Here is a 7,633-nt window from a genome sequence, read left to right as displayed (position 1 = left end):
GTTGCGTAATAGCGCAAACCACTTTGATATAACCTCAGGATCTTCTTGAAGAGCCCTTTGATAATCGTATGGACGATTAAACTTGGTTTTCAGAGCAGGCTGTGAGTCCACAAACCGCCTGGCCCATCGCTTGCCAACAGGCTCGCCATTACGCGCTCGCAGCAGGAGATTGGCCATATCTTCCACACCGGCGAGGCGCAAAGGAAATCCTCTGGAATACTGCTCAATAACGTATTGGAGAAGTGTTTTCTCCTCGATCGCATCGAGTTTATGTCTTTGAGGTTGGGTAGTTTCGCGTCAAGGTTGGTTATTTATTCTGTTGCGTAAGGAGCTTTTAGGGACACCATAGTTCTTTGCTGCACGCTATACACTTAGCTTTTAACCTGCAGCATGTGTTAATTAGATCGCCTCGATAGCAAGAAGGATTTTGTCTTCTTGTGAGTAAATTGGCATTGTGGTTGTAGAGTATTTACGCGTTGAGTGTTTAAGTGGTTAATGACTGAGCGTGTCTGGGAAAAAGTGCGCGGCTGACTGATGAACCACGTTATAGATAATATATTTATAACAAGTTAAATAATTAACTGAATAATTAAAAAGCTTATAAAATAATACTTTTTATAAATAGTTAATCTAAATACTATCTAACTATATTATATTACTTATAGGGTTAACAAACTAGTTATTTAGTATTTAGTCAGACTAGTTAGTTAACTAGTTTAGTTAGACTTAAGTCACCTAATTTGGCTAACTTAACTTAACTAGCTTAGTCCTAGTTAACTAGCTAGTTAACTAGTTAGGACTAGTTAAGTTAGTATATAAATTAATTAATTAAATAGTTTATTAATTAATTAGCTAATTATAATTATAATAAATTATGTTATATAATACTACTAATATAGCTTTATATTAATAAGTATATATTAATAAGCTTTTTATATATACACTAGCAGTAAATATATTTTAATATATAGAACTAATAACTAGTTTAATTTAGACTAGTTAGTTAGACTAACTAGTTAGACTAGCTAGTTAATTAGTCTAGTTAAGTTAAACTACTTAATATAGTTAACTTAACTTAACTAGCTTAGTCTTAGTTAGCCTATTAATTTAACTTAACTTAACTCAATCCTAACCTTAATTACTTACTTCTATAATAGTATATTTAAAATATAATAAGAACAAAGTAAAAGCTTTATTATTTTTATCTTAAGTTTTAATAGCTTTCTAAAAGCTTTACTTTTAATATCTAAATTATTATAAGTATAATATAAATATACTAAAAAAGCATTTAGTTTAAATAAATTATTATTACTTCTTAAGCTATAAAAAGCTATAACTACTAACTATACTTTAAGTTTTAAATTGGAGAGTAGTAATACTAGTAGTAATACTAATAGAAGTATTATAAAGTTTAATACTAATAATAATAAAGTATTACTATTTATTATTATTTATATTAGCTTTATAACTAGCTTATTATAGGATTATTATATCATTAAGTTAGTTACTTAGCTTATTAATCATAGTATAAATTATTTTAAATGCTTCTTTACTTATTAATATTACTTCTAGCTTAATTACTTTAAGTTTAATTAGCTTTATTTTCTACTTACTATTTATTACGCTACATAACTAATAAAGTAAATATTTCATTAAGCTTAAATATATAAAAAGCTAACTTTTATTTTATTTAACTTAGAAGTACTTTAATTATAGTAATTTAAGCTAAAGAAGGGAGGTTTCTAAAATACTCTTTATATAGAGGAAAAATAAGTATAGGATGCTTCTTAAGCGAACATAATCGCTAAGGCTAGAATCCCTATAGGTTTATAGTATTATCTAGATGTAATAAGTAGGTATAGCTTATAACAAATACTTATATATTAATTTTCTAGTTAACTATAAAAGATATAAAAATAAAACTAATTAAAACTAGAACAACTTAGAAAATACTTATTTTTATTTAGTTTTTAAAAGGTAGAAACTAATAAATTTCATTCTAAACTAAACTAAAGAATTTTAAAAACTGTTTTAAAAATTTAGTTATTAAACTTATGAAGAAAATTAGAAAAGAATATAAAAATAAATACATTTTTTATTTATCCACTTAGTTTTTTTATTATAAACTAATTAAACTTCTATTTATTTATATAAGCTATTTTCTCTATAGTAATACTTAATACTTAAAAAAATATGTATTTTAGTTTTTATTTTTAAATTAAAATTACTAAAAATTCTAAAAGAATTATTTCTTTTAATATATCTTTCAAGTTTTTTATATATTAAAGTAGAGAAAACTTGATTAGGTTTTATTTATATATTTAAAGTCATCTTAAAGTTTTAGAGTTTTAAATTATTAGATTCATTTTATATTAAATTTTTAACTATCTCTTATTTTATATAAATAGTATTCTTATTCTTTATAGCTATTTAGGATATTATATATTAAGAAATAGTAATTCTTTTAGTATAATTAAAAATAAGTAAAGATCTTAAAACTTTATGTTTTAAGTAATATATTTAATTAAATTATTTTATATAACAAAAAGTCTATTTAAAATATAGCTATCTAGCTTAATAATATTCTTAAAAAGATTAAGTTTTCATTTTTATTTATCTACTTTTATTTAATATATATACTTTTCGAGGTTTTCTATTTTAACTTACTATTTTAGTTTTGTTTTATTTTTTTTAAAAAGTAGTCTTTCTTTTTAGTTTTATCTATATAAATTAAAAGGTTTAAATCTCTACTTCTTATGAATTTATTTTAATTATTGGTATTTAGAGAGGTAATTAAGTCTTTTTTAATAAGTAATATTAATTCTTAAGTAACTAAAAATATTATATAAGTAATAGTTAGAAGAAACCAAAGAGTTACATAAAGATATATCTTTTCTAAGAGAATATTACACTCTTAGTATACTTTATAGCCTAATATATTAAGCTTATATAGTTTATATAACTTACTCTTTAGTAAACACTTAATAAAGCTCTTTTATAAGATATATAATATGTTATTGAATACTTTACTATATACCTCTTTAACTATATAAATAGCTAATAAAACCCTTATATATAGTAATACTCTTTTAAAGTAAATAAATATAATAGTAACATAAGATTAATTTAAATATAATAAGAAGTATGTTTAAAAAGGCTATAAAGCAATCCTTTATATAAAGTTATAAAAACTTTTTGACTTATAATATATTATTAATACTATATTTATATATATATATTAAGAGCTAGTAGTTAGAGAAGACTAAAAGGTTTATAAAAAGGTATAACGTGGTTTATCAGTCAGCTGCGCATATCAGTCAGCTGCGCACTTTTCCCCAGACACGCTCAGTTATTAACCACTTAAACACTTAACGCGTAATTACTCTACAACCATAATGCTAATTTACTCATAAGAAGATAAAATCCTTCTTGCTATCGAGGCGATCTAATTAACACATGCTGCAGGTTAAAAGCTAAGTGTATAGCGTGCAGCAAAGAACTATGGTGTCCCTAAAAGCTCCTTACGCAACAGAATAAATAACCAACCTTGACGCGAAACTACCCAACCTCAAAGACATAAACTTGATGCGATCGAGGAGAAAGCACTTCTCTAATATATTATTGAGCAGGATTCCAGAGGATTTCCTTTGCGCCTCACCAGTGTGGAAGATATAGCTAATCTCCTGCTGCGAGCGCATAACAGCGAGCCTGTTGGCAAGCAATAGGCTAGGCGGTTTGTGGACTCACAGCCTGCTCTAAAAACCAAGTTCAATCATCTATACGATTATTAAAGGGCTCTATAAGAAGATCTTAAGGTTATATCAAAATGATTTGCACAATTACGCAACATAATAGCTAAACATAGCATCTAAGAGGGGGACCTATATAATTTCAACAAACCTAGCTTCATAATAGGCATGATCACCACGTTAATAGTGGTAATATATGCTGATTGACGCAGCAAAGCAAAGTCTATCCAGCCTAGTAACTATGAATAGGCTACAGTCATCAAATATATCAATTTAGGCGGGTGGTGCATCCCTCCGTTTGTGATTATTAAGGGCGTATATCACCTTACTAGTTAGACTATAGAATTAGGTTTTCTAGGCAACTGAGTAATTAAACCTACTGCTAATAGATGGATAGATAATTAGATAGGTTTTAATTAGATTAAATACTTTAATAAACACACTAAGAACTAAATAAAGGGCGTCTACTAGATACTTATTATTAACAGCCATAAAAGCCATTTATCAGCTAAATTTAATAATCACTATAAGCAGAATAATATTATAACTATTAGTATGCCTGCATATTTATTATATCTACTATAGCTATTAGATATTACCCTTTATTCACCTTTAAAACGCATATATAGTGATAAAATCAACCTATTCATTAGAGCCTCTATAAATCATATCACTAAGTCTGAGTTCTTTATTACCTTCCACTAGGCCTACAACAAGGTTTTTAATGAGGAAAACATCAGGTCTGCTTTCCAAGGCGCTGGAATTTTACCATAGGACCCAGACCATATCATCAAAAAGCTTAATATTTATTTATAGACGCCTACACCTCTTATAGCTAACCCTTTAATACTACCGCCTTAGCAGTTGCAAACGCCCTCTAACCTATAATAAACTATCTTACAGTCTAACTTTATAAAAGGTTATATCTCTACTTATTAAAAAAGCTTACTAACACTAATTATTACTACAGTTAAGTAATTATTAAAAGGTGCGTAGGTAATAGCATACTTAATTACTATTTTGACTGATTAACTTTATACCCTTAAGGATATAAATATAGCACTTACTAAGCATTAGAGGGCTAAAAGGTTGTATATATAGCTTAGAGGGGCACTTAGTATAGAGGAATCTCAGGATTTGCTGGAAGAGAAACAAAAAGGTAAACGTCTAGCGCCTCAAGAGGACGATGAGGGGGGTCTATCAAAGAGAGCCCAGCTAGCTTGGAGACGCTGTGGTATGTGTCGTGAGACTAGGCATAACGCGCAAACCTGTTCCAAAGATGTCGAACCCTCAGGAGATTCTGATAGCGATAACTAATAGTTGATTTAATGCGTTGTGTTTGAGAAATACTAGATATTATTATGTATGTGGGAAAATGTGTGCGGCTGACTGATATGCGCAGCTGACTGATAAACTACGTTATATTACTTAAGAGGAAGTTATCCTCTTAAGTATCTTTAAATCATAAGCTTATAAGGCTTATACTAGTTATATAACTTACTCCCTTAGTAAAGCTTACTAAAAGGGTTATATAAAGTAGAAAATATATTATAAAATAAACCATCATATACCCCCTTAGCTATAAGTATAGCTAAAAATACTTTATATATATATATAAAAGTATTTATATTATATAAAGACTAATTATATATATAAATTAGAAGTACCCTCTTAAAAAAGAATAACTTAGAAGTTTACTCTTTATAGTATAATTAAAAAAACCTTAATAAGTTCCTTTAACTTATAATATATTTAGTTAGCTTTATAAATATATAAAATATATTAGTTTATATACTTTATATTTATAAATAAAAATAGTTAACTAAATAAATATAAATAAAGAGGAAAACTTCTCTAAAATATATATAGAATTCTTTTTTATATCCCCTTTTTATTCTTTATAAGTATTTATTTTACGTACTTTTCTCTTCCCTCTTTATAGTAATATCTAAAATATATTTATAAAACTTTATACTACTTCTTAAAAGTATCCCTTTATATATTCTTCTTTTTTATATATTTTTTATATTATTCTTTATAAATATACTTAAGATATTTCTTAAAACCCTTCATAATAAGTTACTTATAGTAATATTCAAAAAGTATATTTTTTAAAAGTAATATAAAACTTTTTATATATCTAAAAAGCTATTTAATAGAATATTATTAAGCTTAAGAGAAACTAAAGAGAATATAAATATCTAAGTATTTATTCTATAAGACTTTTATTAACTATTATAACTTTCTAAAAACTAAAAATCATTAAAAGCTATTTTATAAACTCCTTCTTTTATAAAAGAGAGTGAAAAAAACTAATTAAAGGTTTTAATAAGAATATTTCTACTAATACTTCTAAATATTAATTTACTTTAAAAGATAAGTATTAGCTTATTTTGAAAGATACTATTATAAGAAACTTTTATATGAACTAAAAACTTTATAAGCTATTCTTTATTATTTAATTTTACCTCTATTTTTATAAGAATACTATTACTATTAAGTTTACTAAGAAACTTTTTCTTATTTAAGATAATTAGTTCTTAAGAGATTAACTTATTTAGGAGTTTATTACTACTTATATTAATAGTTCTTATAAGCTAAATATTTAATTTATTAAGTTTAGTATTAATAATAAAAAAGATATTAATAGTAATTTCTTTTATTTTTCTAGTAATACTCTTAAGTTTTTTTTTTATTTCTCTCAAAAAATAGAATTAAATTTGGAAGGTTTTTTCTTATTAAGATATAAAAGTTTTTCTCTTATTTATAAAAGATATATGACTAAATTTTAATATCTTAAGAGTTAATATTTTTATTACTTTTATTTACTACTAATAGTAAAAATATAAAACTAAATATAAGTTTATTATATTTTTTTTATAAATAAGATTAATATCTATTTAGAAATCATTACTCTTTAAAAAGTTATATTAACTAATTATAAAGGTAATATTTTCTCATTATTAAAGAAAGATAGTATATTTTATAAAGTTATATTTTATTTAGAAGTTAATTCTTTCTTAAATACTTATAGCTTTTTCTTAATAGTATTTATTATAATCTTTATAAGTATAAAGTTTATAAATTTTAATACTTTATTTATACTATTAGTAACTTTTAAAATAACAAGTATTATCTTTATATTTAGTTATCTTATAAGAGATATAATAAATAATATAAATAGACTCTTTATAGCTTTTATTATATTATCCCTCTTAAGCTAAAGTTGTTAAAAAATATAATCTATATTAAGATTTATTATATTATAAGACTATTAACTTCTTAGAAACATGATAATATTCTATGAATAAGTTTTCTTATTTTCTTTCATAAACTATTTAATTTTATAAATAAGCTCTTTAAGATATGTACTCTATTTAGTAACTAACTTAAAAGTTATATAACTGAGTTAAAATATAATAATAAAACTAAGTTTATTAATATGGTTAAAGCTTATAAAATATCTAAAACTTATAAAATAGTTATAATTTATAGAAAGTATAGTTCTATCTCTTCTATTAAAATAAAAACTAAACGTATTAGTAATATACTTCCGAAATAGTTCAATAAATCTTAAGAAATATATTAATATAAATATCTACTTTTAGATTTAAAAGGTTCTTATAAGATAACTTATTATAAATAAACTATAGAATAATCTTTATATTCTAAATAAATCAGCTTCTTAATCTTTAATTTTTAAGTATTTTAAACTAAGTACTTAAAAGCCTTTAAGTTAAAAACTTTAACTTTTAAGTATTAAAGATAAGTATTATTTTCTTATATAAATTTAAAGTTATAAAAAAGTTATTCTTAAGAAATTATAACTACTAATTATATAATATTTATAACTTTTAAATAGTTCATATTAAAATAAGTTTATA

Source organism: Colletotrichum fructicola, assembly GCF_000319635.2.
Source record: "Colletotrichum fructicola Nara gc5 chromosome Unknown KSG_Nara_v1_contig10, whole genome shotgun sequence".
In the NCBI taxonomy this organism is placed as follows: domain Eukaryota; kingdom Fungi; phylum Ascomycota; class Sordariomycetes; order Glomerellales; family Glomerellaceae; genus Colletotrichum; species Colletotrichum fructicola.
This window is presented reverse-complemented; position numbering follows the sequence as displayed.